Source organism: Pteropus vampyrus, unplaced genomic scaffold (assembly GCF_000151845.1).
Source record: "Pteropus vampyrus isolate Shadow unplaced genomic scaffold, Pvam_2.0 Scaffold48, whole genome shotgun sequence".
Lineage (NCBI taxonomy): Eukaryota > Metazoa > Chordata > Mammalia > Chiroptera > Pteropodidae > Pteropus > Pteropus vampyrus.
The window spans coordinates 557,250-572,650 of NW_011888829.1; the positions used below are offsets into that span (position 1 = coordinate 557,250).

General features: G+C 48.5%; 1 protein-coding gene across 1 annotated transcript in view; it reads right to left on the bottom strand.

Moving 5' to 3' along the window:
- TMEM178B (transmembrane protein 178B) overlaps window positions 1-15,401 on the bottom strand; it is a 329,105-nt gene that overhangs the window by 42,100 nt on the left and 271,604 nt on the right. The window lies entirely within an intron of this gene.

Below are 15,401 nucleotides of genomic sequence, written 5' to 3' on the forward strand. Positions count from 1 at the left end.
TCTTCTTTATCCTTTTCTGTGGTTTCCAAATTCTCAACAATAAACATCTGTTGCTTTTATAATCAAAAGAGGAAAATATTCAAAGCATCATTTAAAAACAAACACAGCAACAAACAATGTCATTGAGCTTAGATGAGGCGTACGGGGATGGAGGAAGTTCAAGCAGCTCTTTCCAGCATCCTCCACCCAGAAGTTGTCCTTTTCTGGGGCACTTGATTTCCACAGCCCAATCGCAAAGCAGGTTTCCTCATCGACAGCCTCCCAACAAAATACTGTGAGCAGCTGCATGCTAAATACCTCAGTGGCTTTACTTCTAGGTAAGACGGCCTGAAAATTCCAGGGAACAGGAGCTAACCAAGGTCTTACAAGAGAATAGAGTGGTTTTTTTTTTTTTCTGCATCATCTCTGTCCATGATTGACAATGCATAATGATAGAAGTCTTTATTTTATTGATTTAGTTTTTCAAAATTTTAAGACTCCTATGCCATTTGAGCACTAGGCAATCTTTCCGTAGGCCTCTTTTCGAGAATTGGAACATAAGTAGCATCGATATGACTCAAAATGACCACAGATTTACAGACGCATATGATTGGGGCAGGGAAAATGCTGTGATGTGAAATTAGTTTTCTATAGACAAGTAGAAATAAGAAATGTATGTATGCCCTGGAGGCGTGTATCAGCTGTAAAATCCTGAACGTCAGAGGATGGTACAGCAGAAAACCGCATTGAACTTCACCCCTTGCATGGCGCATGGAAAGTGCTCCAGCAATATTCTTGGTTACCACCTGACAGTTTTTGAACGTGAAAGATCAAAATGACATGGAAGTAGAATGCTCGCCCCTGTGCTGCTTCTTTGTGACATTATGAAGGTGAGCGTTCTTCCAAACATCTAAAGAAGATCAGGAGACCACCGATTACAGCGACACTTTTTAATTAAAAGTAAAATTTTTGAATTTTGAGAACCAGAAGAGTCTGGGGCCAGACTGCCTGAGTTTGAGCACTGGCTCTTGTTAGTCGTGTGACGTTGGTCATCTCTAAGCCTCAGTGTCCCCATCTGTAAAATGAAGTTAATAACAGAATCTCTCAGAACGTGAGGTTAGAGGGGATCATGTATGACGCGTATTAGCTACAATGCGAAGATGAGCTATTGAGGAACTGGACTCCAAGTCTCACTGGACACCCCACACTGCTGGAAAAGTGGGTTCTTTCCATGGTCTCATCTGAATCCAGCCAAATACCCTTGAGCAAAAGGCTTGGATAAGATAAAACCCAACATTTTCTAGACTCCAAAAGCGTAGGCTAGGTGAAAGTTTTTATGTCAATAAACAGCGTGAGTTTTGTTGTCAACCCACTCACGCCACTGCAAATCTCATGGGCCTGTGATTCGAAAGCAGAAATATAAGAGGTGATCGGGCTGCTCCTGCATGTGCCTTGATGCTAAACCTCGGGCACATTTAGAGCAGGCTGCTGGACAAGTTATATGTGAATGAGGCTGACGCAGAGCATCCGAACATTGTCAGAGTTTATACCAAGTCCCTGCAAACTGGCCCCCGCCCCAGGTCTGACCCTGTACCTTCCTTCATGATGACGACAGCATTTATTTGGCATTTACCATGTGCTGAATAAAGCACTGTTCTAAGGATTTCACATTTATTAATTCATTTAATTGTCATAACAACCTTACGCTTCAGAGACAACTCGGAGGGACACCCTGCCCAATGGAGTCGCATCTTACTGAAAAATGACCAGGTGACCCAACAGATCCTCTTTAGGGATGTAGGAATGTGAGGGGCAAACAGAAATGGCAGGTGACTCAAGCTCAGCCCAACATCCAAATAACACTGTTCCCACAGAGTTCAGTCTTGGGAGCCCTGAGACCCAGGGACGCTGTGTGGCGAGGGACATGGCTCCCTCCATGCTTCATTTTCTCGTATCTTTTAAGCAACAGTTCATCACCAGATACAATCTGGGCCTGTCTCCTCCTGAAAGCCTGAAAGAGACTCGCCAATAAAACCCACAAGAGCCAAGAGATGCTGGATTCCTTAAGTACGATGGCTTGTCGAGCTATTTGTAAGAAAAATGTCGACCATTTTAAATTAAATTCAATTAGTGGGTTTGCATTGATTGTTTTACTCAGTGCTGAGCACTGGGCCTCCTTTAGGCTCCATAAATGTGCTGAATGAATGGGTGAACTGTCTGAGTTCTACCTTTAAATTGAATATACCAAACACGATCATTTTGTGAACAACCCGAGTTACACAATACATTTTTACAACCCAAAGCTAAGAGAATGACTTTGAATCAATAAATGGGGCTTTCGAGAAGGTTATTTTTATATTTTTGCTTTCCCCCAATGTTCATTTTGCACTTTAAAAATGTTTTCATCGTGGTTCTTCCCCTCCCCTTTTATTTATATTTATATGTGACATAAAATTTACCATTGGAACCGTTTTTAAGTATACAATTCAGTGGCATTCAGCACATTCACATTGTTGTGCAGCCAGGACCACCATCCATCTCCCAAATTTGTGCATCTTCCCAAACTGAAACTCTACACCCATTAAACGCTAACTGCTCATTCTCCGCTCCCCCACGGTCCCTGGCAACCACCCTCTGCTTTCTGTCTCTATGAATTCGACAACTCGAGGGAGCATACACAGTAGTCCCCCCCGCATCTGAAGGGCATATGTTCTGAGATCCCATGTGGATGCCTAAAACCGCGGACAGTACGAAACCCAATACGCACTATTTTTTTTTCTATACGTATACATCTACGATGAAGCTTAACGTATAAATTAGGCACAGTAAGAGAGCAACAAGAACTAATAACGAAATACAACGATTACAACAACGTGCTGTAGTAAGAGCTCTGTGAAGAGCTTCGAGGCCGTCACTAAGGAAAACACGGGTTACTTGAAAAGAAGCTCTGCAGCACCGAGACGGCTCCGATAACCCCAATGACTGCTAAGCGACGAGCACGTGGGGAGCTCACATGACGCGGACACGCCGGGCAAAGTGGTGATTCACATCCTGGACAGGACGGAGCGGGATGGTGAGAAATTTCGTCACGTTACTCAGAACGGCACACTATTTAAAACTTCTGAATTGTTTATTTTTGGAATTTTCCATTTAATATTTCCAGACCAGAGTTGACCATGGGTAACAAACTGTGGGTAAAGAGGGACCACTCTATATAGAATCACAAAATATTTGCCCTTTCATGTCTGGCTCATTTTACTTACCATAATATTTTCAACCATCTTGTAGCATGTGTCAGAATTTCATGCCTTTTTAAAAAAAAAAAAGTGGCGACATATACATAACGTAAAATTTACCATCTTACTCGTTTTTAAGGGTACAGTTCAGTGACCATGACGCTTCATTTTTAATGACAGTCTTAGTAACGGGTGACAATAGATTGCATGGCATAGCCCTCCTAATTTTTTTTCAAAGTGCTTTTCAGAGCCAGTGTCAGAAGAAACATCAGGAGGTCTCGATTAAGACCTGGCCCTGCTGAGGACTTCACAAGTCACTTCACCTCTGGAGCCTATTTCTAGGTCTCTGGTGACACCTGAGGGTTGGGGGGATTATCGCAACTCACTGACACCCCTGGTTTTTTAAAAAAGAAAATGCCCAAGGACACAGTCTCAAGGGAAGTGGTGAGAGGGATAACTGGAGGAACTGGAGACCTGACTTGGGAAGCATCTGTTAAGGGGTTTCATTGTGTAGGATTTGTCACAGCTGCATTAGCAAAGTAGTGCTATTAGGGGCTGTCAGCTGAAGCACAGAGAGAGGCTCATTACACAGACCGAGACGCCGTGCTGAAGACCACGAAGCCAAGTCAAAGCAAAGCGCTCGGAATAGAAACGCATGTCCCTTTTTCCACCGTGGAGAAATCAGAAACTTTTCCAGAAAGTAGGTGATGGGGCCGTTGGGGTAGGTAGGAAGCAGCAGAACAAGGATGCACAAGACAGGCAAGTGTGGGGGAGGCAGGCACGACGCCCATGTCCTTCTCGCTGCTGGACCCAGGAGTGAGCAAGGACGAAGGGGTGGCCTGAGTCCCCAGGGCTCAGAAGGGGAGAGAGGCCACAACTCGAACCCCAAGTGAGAAAGGGTGAGTTTGAAAGGAGTTGAGAGCTTGAATTGCACATCGTGTTGATTAACAGAACTGTGATTTGCCAATGAACGCCCAGCAGGGGCGATCATCTGCCTGATAGAGAGGACCCGCTTTCCTGATGGAATCTCTAGTGCATGAGCCATGAAATTACTTCTTAAAAAAAAAAAAAGAGAGACAAAGACAGTCAAAGAGGACAAGCACTTACATCTGTGTACTGGAGAGACTCTTGCTGTTCTTTCTCGAAGAAAACGGGCTAATTACAGAGACGCGTGATGACACAGAAACACCCAACTTTATCGTCTCTCCTGGGAAAGCAGAAAATGCCACCTAACAGAAACTAAGAAAAATACCGAACCTGTGCAGAGTGCTTACGATGTACCCGGAGGCATTTTACTTGATACTAACCCATATCGTCCTCATGACAACCCACTATCAGCCTCACTTCACAGACAAGGAAACAGCAGCACAGAGAGGCTAAGTAACTTGCCCAAGGTCACATGGCAAAATGGAATCAGAACAAACATTCCATCTTTCTTCCCCAGACACTCAATCACTATTTTATGACTTTTAAAAATGGCCTAAAACGGGTTAGCAAAGGTCCGAAATGGTAGCTGAGAAGAGTCAGACTCAGTAAGTGGCCTTGCCCGCTCTTCTCTCTCATAGGCTCATTATCATTGCTCGGGGTAGTGAAATGCGGTGGCAGATTCCAGCTCAGGAGGGTCTGCATCTTTCTCCAGTGCTCATCTCATCCACACCATTCCACAGCCTGAAATTCTTCCGGGCCTCCCGTTGCCATTAGGGTGAAACCCCAGCTCTTCCACATGTTGTGCAAGGCCCTTCGCAATCGGCTCCTGTCGTAAGCTCTAGTCCCTCACTATCCCCCACCCCGACCCTATCTCTTGCCCACAAATGCACTTTTCACGCCAATCATACCGATCGGTGGGTACCACCCCCCAACTCATCCTGGGTTCTCCAGCCTCCCACTCTCCTGCCCCTGGGCCTTTTGCCTGCTGCTCCTCTCCTGCCTGGATAAAGCCTCCTGGGCTTTCATGCCCACCTGTGGCCACCTCCTCTGCAAAGCCTCCTGTGCCCAGCCAGACTGAATTGGCTTCTTCTCTCTGCTCCTTGCACCTCCCATACTGACCTCTGGTAGTCTTCCCACACGGCATTGTGATGCTAGCTTTCCTCAGTGACCGTCTACTCGATGAGACTCTTCATTCATTCATTCATTCATTCATCCACTCACATGTGTAAGCTCCGTTGAGGACAGGAACACCAACCATCTCTAGTTTAATCGCTGTGTCTGAAGCCTCTAACTATAGTCCCTGGTAGCAGCCTGCCAACCTGGGAACTTGTTAGAAATGCAAATTCTCGGGCTCCGCCCCCGACCTGCTGACTGGAACCTCCAGTGATGGAGCCCAGCAGTCTGTTTCAACAAGCCGTCCAAGTTGGAAACCACTGCTTGAATACGATGCTTGGCACGTTGTATTCAATCGATGTGGAATGAATGGATACACGGCTGTCACTAGAAACCAGTTACCCTGTAGCTCCTGGAGACCTCATGTCCCATGCTTCCCTGAGGAGGTGATCAGACTTTCCTTCTTAGCTTCCCTGTCTTGCTTAGAGATTCCAGGATAACCACAGTCATCCCTTGGAATCTGTGGGAGATTAATTCCAGGACCCCCTGCAGATACCAAAATCTGAGGATGCTCGTCTTTTATATAAATAAAACATCATACTATGTGCATCTAACCTAGGCACAGCCTCCTACATACTTTAAAGCATCTCAAGATTACTTATAATGCTTAATAAATGTAAATGCTATGTAACTAGTTGTTATACTGTATTGTTTAGAGAATAATGACAAGAAAAAAAGTCTGTAAACATTCAGCACAAATGTAACCACTGTAGGCCTAACTATACAGTACATGTCAGCAACAACGTAACATTTTTATTGAATATTTTCAATCTGAGGTTGCTTGAATTCACACATGTGGAACCCGTGGATATAAAGGACCTGACTGTATTTTCTATCTTGTTCTAGCTCTGGTGCAGCTGACAACAAGCGAGGTGACTTTGGAACAAATTAAATCAATGGATCTTTGGTTCATGTGGCCTTTTGGAAATCCAATGAACCTCAGAGTCAGAAAACTCAAGGATGAGACGCACGCCTGGCTCTTACGGGGAACCCTGTGTCCTTGCTGGTCCTCCATTCCTCTTCCAAAAAGCAGACCTGCCTACATCACGGGGTTGGCAAGAGCATCAAATAAGAGACCTATATGAATGTCTTCTTTGACTTTAAAGCATCATACAAACGTTCATTACTACTGACAAAATGAGGCAGACGGTGCTAGAGGAGTATCAAGGAGTTTCAATGCTAAAATTGTATGATTCTCTGAAATCAGATTAAATCCCATTTCAATGAACATGAAAAAAAGACCCTCGCAGTGAATGGAGGGTCACGATGCAGGTTAGGGCTTCAGGCTGGGTCCCAACCAGCTCGATGCTTCCAAGTGCATGACACAGAGGAGCTATCTACTCTCTCTGGTCTGCAGTTTCCTCGTCTGTAACATGGGTCATCAGTGCCACTGCCACCTGCCTTCCAGGGTTGTTTGAATATATGTAAGATATTCAAAGTGTATTGTAAGCATTCAATACACGTTGGAGACCCTTGCTGCTAAGGCACTACTGCCGTTGTTAATTGTGCTGCTGTCATTCCTGAGGAGAACAGTGCAAAGTAGATCTGACGGCAAACCATTTGCAAAGAACAATCTTAGTTAATATGATCTGATTATGTGACACCAGACTGTATGTGTTTTGTGCTCCAGACTATGCAGGACAGTTTCTTTTGTTTCTATTTGGTTGGTTCAGACATCAAGCAGGGCAGCCTTTCGAATGGCTCACGTTGAACATTTCAGGGACCATCACAGCCAAGAAGTTCACCCATGGGTGCTACGTAGCACAGAAGTACCCAACAGCTTAGTGCAAAGTTCAGCTAGCTTTTTCTGTAAAGGGCCAGAGAGCAAATATTTTAGGTTTTGCACACCATAGTCTCTGGTGCCACTGCCACTCGCCTCTACCGTTGTAGCATGAAGGTGTAGGAGACAAAGCATAAGCCAACAGGCCCACAGACCAGAGTCTGTGATCTCTGGCTAAGAGACTCAAGGAACTAGAGGTGATAAAATCATAGTCTCTCCTTTTCCCATCCCCACTGAACGCACTTCATTTTCTTTGCTAATTCATTATGGAGAAACTGGCTACCAATCCTATTTTATATCTAGTTCAGGCAGCCTGAGGGTATGAATTCTGGGAATGTATAAATTGTAGCCAAATCCCACTGTGACTTCAGAATTTGAGTCATGTGGAGTTCATGATAGGATTTTTATTTCAACAAATGACATTGGATGGAAGGCCCAGTACTAGAAAACAAAGCTCTCTCTATGTCTGCCCACACAAATTGCTTCTATCCCATCCTAATTAAAATCTGATGCATTTTATGAAGTATAAATTGTTCGCATATTACAAACACTTCAACTCATCTCTGTTCTTCTAGGAGTTAAAATTATGGAAACACGGTCCTTTTGACCCAGCGTGCATGTAAAGTAACAGGGTAAGAACGTTGGTGCAATGATAACCTTAATACACTTAGATGCAGATCTCTAAGTGATGTGGGATTGAGTGAGTTGTGTTCGTTGTTAGAAGTCTTTAGAATTCCTGAGTGGTAGGTGGAGTTCTCATTTCTCACATCCATCTCTGGCGCCGTCTGGGAGAGAGGACTGAAAGCTTGGCTGAGACAGAAGGCAGGGAACAAGGTAATAAACGCAGGGAGGCGGGAACCTTCCGACAGCTCAGGACAGGGGCTTCGTGGAACACAAGACAGAGAAGAGGCCAGCATGCGGAGAGATGGAAGCCCGAGCCAGCGACCTTGCTGAGACAGAAAGCAGCAGAAATAACCCCTACGAGTTGCCAGGACGCCAGACCAATCAGATTTCGGAGGGTACCACTCAGAGCTTCTGACACTCAAGTAATGTAACATTTAACATACAATGTGCAGTGAACAGATGTGAGCTGGAAAAAATGACAGGGTGGAGAGAGGTGGGTGGCAGTTTTATCTGTCATTTGAACCTGACCAGCCCAGTTTTAGGAAAACAGACAAACAAACAAACAAACAAACAAAAACCAACGATAAATGATACGGCACACCTCCTCTGTACCCGGTGGCGACAGGCCTCCATTTTAATGAGGACTGAATGCAACGCAGACATGTTGACGCTCTGACACATGCATTCCAATGGAAATCTATCTGTAGAGCTGTCACAGCTGCTTCACACCACCAGGAAGCCCGATCCCCACGCCAAGGAGACCCAGAGGTTCCACAGCAGTAGGAGTCGTCGTCCTGCTGCCATGGTCATTGGGCCTCCTCCTTTGAGACAGTCCCCAGGCCCGAGGAGGACAGGCCCCGAAAGGTCTGAGGGAGCCGCCTCGCCTCTGGGCAGAGGCGTAAGGACGCGCCCCAGGGAAAGCGTCCAGCTTCTCCGGAGTCCGGCTTTGGGTTCTGGGGGTGGGGGACAGGGAACGTGGGAGGATGACAGTATAATTAATCCTCACACTTGTACTAAAGCGCTTTTACATAAATTAGTTCCTTTGCTCCTCAGCCTGCAAGGTAGTTAGGGAGGGTATTTTTCTCATTCTACATTCAGGGAAAAATGTGTCCGAACGGTCCAGGTCAGGTAAGGTTAAAGTGAGTTGTACACACAGATCACGACCCTGTCTCTGGAATCGGGGAAGGGCCCCAGAATGGTGAGGTCCCTCCTCTTGCCTAGGGATATGTGGCCAGCGGCGCTGCCCTAGCCTGACCTGGTGTAAACACCAGGTACCTGGCTGCCCACAGGTATGAAGCGAGCGGCCGAAGGCTCAGTTGCCCAAATGGCACCAATTTGTCACAGGAGCTGCAATTCCTGTGTCCAAGTGGTTACGGTGCGAAGCCTCCAGATCCGGCTGTCCTCAAGCACCCTAGTGAGACAAGACAGCGTCACAGAAACACATCAGATGTAGAGGAGGAGGGCAGGAAGGGCCCTAACAGAAGCACCATGCACCCGCAGGCTGCGGGAGAGGCTGCAAGAGGAACTTCACCCATAGCCTTGCCCTTGAGGTACTGGATGCGCTCAGAGTAGTCGACACAGAAGGCAGCTCTGTTGCTAAGCAGCCATGCAACCCTGGAAAAGATGGGAGCCTCATCTCCTTGTATATAAATGGATGTAGCGGGTTAAATTGTGTCCCCTCAAAAGATATGCCCAAATCCTCGCCTTGCTACCTGTGCATATGACCTTATTTTGAAATAAGGTCTCTGCAGATGTAATTAAGGATCTCGAGATGAGACCATCCTGGATTTCGGGTGCGCCCTAACTCCAACGACTTGGGTCCTTAGAAGAGAAAGGACAGGAAGATGTGACACCCAGAGACACAGGGAAGAAGGCCACGCGAAGAGTGAGGCAGAGACTGGAGTGACGCTGCCACAATCAGTGCCTGCCTGGAGCCACCAGAAGCTGGGAGCGGCAAAGGAGGGCCGTCCCCCAAAGTCTGCAGAGGAGTGTGGCTTTGCCAACACCCTGGTTTTGAACTTCCGGCTTCCAGAACTGTGAGACGATAAATTCCTGTTGTTTTAAGCCACCCAGTCTGTGGTCAACTAGTATGGCAACCGTAAGAAGCTCATATGAGGACAACAAACACCTTCCCCTGCTGCCTCCTAGGGCGGCTCTGAGTGCAAATGACACACGGCCAACGGCAAGGGACAGAGTAGCGAGGGAGACGTGTGTTCTGGCAGACATTTTGGTCCTCCTTCCGGAGAAACTCCTATTTGCAAAAACGCCCCGTGACTGCCTCTTTCCTCAGGGGTTGGGGGCTGTGAGGGTGGAGAATTTTCCGTAACAACAGACAAGCCGAAAATGAGTGAGGCTCACTTTGCTCCAGCCACTGAGCTCAGTATTTGGTTAGACGATCTCACACAGAGCTTCACAACGACGTGGAATCGTTCCGTTATCATTCCCATCTCACAGAAGAGAAAAATGAGACCCAGAAAGGGAGCGTTAGGCCCAAGATCACAGCCGGTGAGTCCCTGAGGCAGGAGTCCGCTCCCCCACCCACCATCACAGGCGAGTGAATGACAACCACCCCCTCCCCACAGGGGCCGCGCCCCTCATGGGCAGCTGGAAGCCCTGACGCTCCTACTAAATCTGCTACAGGCATCTACACTGCGCCCGGCACTGGAAAAGGCCCCTGACTCGTAATCCGGTGAAACCACAAGACAGCCCGACTGAAGAAGGGTAAAGCCAGTCTCCAGGATCACACAGTAGCCGAGAGGAGCTCCCTGGGACATGAAACCCACGCTCTTGTCACAGCACACGGCCAGTCACCGGAGCCGCTGCCGGCCTCCCAGGCAGTGTGACAGCTTCCCCACTGCATCTTGCTTCGGCCTTGAACAGCCCACAGGTTCGCCTCTGGGGTGTTCGCACACAGCCAGGCGGGCGTAAAACAGGAGTGAGCGGAGGGTCAAACGGAGGCCCGCTCCCACTGCTGGCTCGTTCGGTGAGTGGCCTCTGCCTACCGAGGGCAGGAGGAGCTCTGCGTGCCTAATGGCTGCTCTGCACGGCAGGCTCCCCAGGGGCCGTGGTGTGGCTCCCGCCGGCGGCAGGCCATGGGCGCCAGACCCGATGTGTGCGAGGACGAGACCCAGAGATGAAGCAGGTCTGAGGGGCACTCGTCAGCAGTAGTCAGGAGTCACCTCCTTCACGGCACCGTCTCCAGACATCCAGACACTGTGTGCTGGGGCTGGTCACTGGGGCTGGTCACGTGCATGAATGTCCTTCTCTCCCCTTCATCTCTGTCCCTCTCTTCACACCATCGCCTAAGTTGGAAGCCATCTCAGGCCAGCTAGGCTTTTCATTCATCATTCAGCAAATACGCAGGGACAGCCTGCTCTGTCCTAAGCCCAGTGTGAGACCCTGTGGGGACACACAGGGGAACAGGGTCTGCTGGCACCTCCGACGTGTCCCCACACACAGGATGGCATGTATGTGGCCTCGACGACGTGTAAAACCTACTGTGTGGAGCGCGACAAGCCACGCTTTGGAGTCAGAGGAGAAGGGGATCTGCTCTGCCTGGGAAGGAGTGAGGAAGCTTCATGGAGGAGGTGACATCGAATGGGTCCTGTGAGGTGAGCGTTCAACTGTTGTAGGTGCCTGGTGCCACCTCCTCGGCTAAGTGAGAGACGCGGGCACATGCAGGTGTTTGGGACAGGTATGTGGTTCGCATACAGAAGCTGAAGGTGAGGGCGTGTAAGGGCTGGAGAGGAGGTTGCGGATGACCTGGAGACGAGCGGGTGATGTGTGGTGACTCCGCCAGCTCCGTCGGTGGGGCTTGTGCACATGTTCGCCTCCCGTCTCTCCCCTCCACTCCCTTCTCTCTCCATCAGGACAGCGATTTCCCAGTATTTCTCAGCAACCTACACCCCTCACTGGACTTGCCATCAGTACAGTCGGGTTCCGGTTGTGACTCTACCACTGATTAGCTGTTTAGCTCTGTGAGCTTGTGCAAGTCCTCCATCCCTTTAAGTCTCAGTTTGGTCACCTGCAGTGGGAGAGGGGTCTCTCCAGCTCTAAGCTCTGTAATTAGCAATCGAGTGCATTGAAGGGAGTTGGGATGGGTATTACACATACCGAAGGGTGGTTTTCCAGAAAGATTTACCCCAATGCTCCCCAGGAGGTGAGCCTTGGCCAAGAGAAGGCCAGTGTTTCCTCCACCTGTGGGAACCAGGTGACCTCTGCCTCCTCTCCCCCATGGTCGTAGTCACCCCCACACCATTCTGCTGGGCTACAGGACACACAGATGCAACAGATGCAGGTGGAGGGACACATGTCCGGATGTCCTTCTCTCCCTATAAGAAATATCTGACTTTAAAAAGTAGTTTAACTTTTTAAAGCAAAGAAAAGGAGCCTATATAATGTCATATATTTCAGAACATATGGACTTTTGAAGCATTTATGCATTTTTTTTTGTTTGTTTAAAAAAAGAAGTATGGGCTGGATGTCAGCTCTAATCTGGGCTGGGCTCAGCTAGGCGGTTCTGCTGTCCTCATTCATGTGCCTGGGGCCAGCTGGGGCTTCTCTCTGCACCATATGTCCCTCCTCCTCTCCTGAGAACAGCAGGCCAGCCCAGGCATACCTTTCTTTTTTTGTTGCGGTAAAATATACATAACATTGACCATTTGAGCCATTTTAAGTGTACAGTTCAGTGGCATTAAGTACATTCACAGTTATGCGACCATCATGACTCTCCACCCCCCAGGCCTTTCTCATCATCCCAAATCGAACCTCCACATCTGTTAAATGGCCACTCCCCTTTACCTCTCCCTGAGCCCCTGGCAACCACTATTCCACTTTCTGTCTGTGGATTTGATTACTCTCGGGACCTCATTTAAATGGGATTATTCAACATCTGTTCTCTTGTGTCTGGTTTATTTCATTTAGCATAATGTCTGCAAGGTCCATCCATGTGTCAGCATATATCAGAATTCTATGTATACATGCTTAAAATTGGTTTTAAAGCCAATTATAAAGACCAACGTAACCATGGTCCTCGTGTTACAAGTTCCAAACACCTAGATTGTCCTGGCTGGGCCTGTACTGTCCAGCGCAGTATCCATGAACCAAATGCGGCTGCTGAACTTGAACATGAGTAGTCCAAACGGAGATGTGCTGTCAAGTACAAAGGGTGCACATTACCTCACTAATATTTCTTATTTTGATTATATATTGAAGTGATAATATTTTGGATGCATCGAGTTAAATAAAATATTAAAATCAATTTCACCTGTTTGAATTTGGACTTTTTTTTTTAATGTGGCAACTAGAAAATGAACAATTACATACTTGGCTCAGATGATGTAACTATTGGACAACGCCGGCCTGGACACACCCCGGCTGGTAGGTACGTGTACACGGGCATTCTGGCCGGTCTTTCGAACAGCCGCACATCTAGGCAGATGCAGTTTATAGCAGGAGCAGGGGAAAAAATGCCCACGTTCCTCTGCTTCGTTTGTGACCTGCCTCCGTATGGTTAAACGAAACAGCACTGGACAGAGCTCTGCCAAAGGCAGTAGGTTCCTTCACGGGGAGCAGAGGTAAAACAAAGGAAAGGAAGTATCCTTGTTTCTCTGCTCTCGTCTTTCTCGCTTATAACCCAGAGCCCTCCCCGCCCCCCTCGCAATTTACAGCTGCTGTCAACGCTCGGGCTCTGAGTGCTTCGGCTGTCCGGGGCCTCTCTCTCCTTGGCCTCTCTCTCCTTGGCACGGCTAAGTGCCTGTAATAACAGGTTGGTTGGAGCTCGGATAATTACAGACCCGATCCAGCCCAGGTTGTGACATGTGTCTCTTCCAGTCTGTCCGTCTTAGCTCACTCCACATCTGTCCACCTGTCTCCAGGCAACTGCTGGGAAATTCACTTTCCTCCCGCCTTTCCATCTCTCCCCTTCCCCCCGCGCTCGGTTCCGCCTGTGCACGGACCAGCGACGCGCTCGATCCTGGGCCGCCGGTGGCATGGCAGCGCAGTCACGGAGCACGACACTTGATCCCTCCCACGATGCAGCTCCCAACGCGAGGGTGAAATGTCGGCAGTAATGACAGGAGCGGGGAGGGGAGGAGGAGATGAGTCTCTGAAGAGCCCTGACTCCCAGCTCCGCAGAGCGTGCCAAGAAGGGCGCCCACGCCCACGCCCGCAGACAGGCACATGCCCACGCGCCAGACGAGGGGAAAACCGGGCTAGCTAAGCCCGCAGGCGTTCGGCGCTTCCTCCACAAGCCTCTTGCCCTTCCCCGCCAGGATGGATCCCTCTCTCCCCAGAACTTTAATACTATCATCTGTACCGCTCTTTTTAACCCTTCCTCGTAGTGCCTGGCGGTGGCGAGAAACTGCTAGGCCTTAGCTCCTGGTGACTGCCACGCACAGCACAATGCCCGGCACACACACACTGAAGACACTAAGCGTTCACTGTTGTTATTAAATAAGGAAAAAAAAAAAAAAGGGCAAAACTACCACGTGGAAATTCCCAGGGCGACTCTTCCTGGTGTTAGAAAAAAATGGTCCCAGCAAACGTTACTGCGGGGCCTTTGGCTGCAGAGTGGGGAGGGTCTAGCTGGCTGCCTGAAGTTGTCTGACTCCTCGGGGGTCCACACCTTCGCTCCACGTGCTATGACTATTGATTAGGATATTTACAGCTCTGTCAGGGTGGAAAACCGATAGCAAAGCAAATGATTCTAGCAACACTAATGCGTGAATATTGTCCTGCAGAGCTATAAATGGTTTCTGGCCTGGAGAAAAGACAAGCCCAATGCTTACTGTTTTCACCCTGTGACCCCTGAACCGGTCTGTATCTAGCCTAGGAGTCTTAATTCTTATTCTAGCATATTTTAGATACTTTTTCCCTATAAGACATACAAACGCCTGTTCTTTAATGGTCTTTGAACCAGCTGTACCATCTCACTGGTTCCCTCATTAATGAGTTGGATAAATTTCTGAAACGTGTTTATTCTCTTTTGTCTAAGAGTCGTCCTTAACTTACTGAAAAGTGTTCTTTGGCACTGAACAGAATAGGGCGTGGTGGGCCTGCAGCCTATAGCTACCGCGGATAATCGATCAGCCACTTGAGACTTGGGTCATTAATGGTCACTGGCTCTCGTTCGTGTTCCCCCAACAGTGCTTCGGGAAGAGGTCCTGGGGCCTTCGGAGAAGGTTTTGGAGAGTAAAAGAGAAGAAAAATAGGACATTAGGACAACTGGGCACCATTTAAGTTGGGGGCAGAGAGGATAGGCCAGAGGCAATGACGTGACACACCACGTCTTTCCACACTGTGCCCTGAATACCTTCCCTGTCTACCGATCACACCTCCAGGCCCAGCTCAAAGGCTATCGTCCCCTGAAGCCCTCCTGGACCACCACTCCGGGCCTCCACCCAGGACGAGCTGTCTGGGCCTTCTTCAGGACAGTGTGACAGTAGCCCTCACTTTACAAGGGAACATAGATACCTGCTTTCAGCATCGTGTGAAAGGCTTACCTCCAGAGGAAAGCTGCCGGCTGCCTTAAATAAGAGTATGAGTAAAAGAGACTATTCTGGGAATGGGTAGGAATGGGAGAAAGGAAGTTCTAGAAAAGGTGAGACAGTTTTGGAAAAGGAAGGGCAAAACTGATCCACGCCAAGGCGACATGTACATCTCGGGGCCCGAGCTGAGGCAGT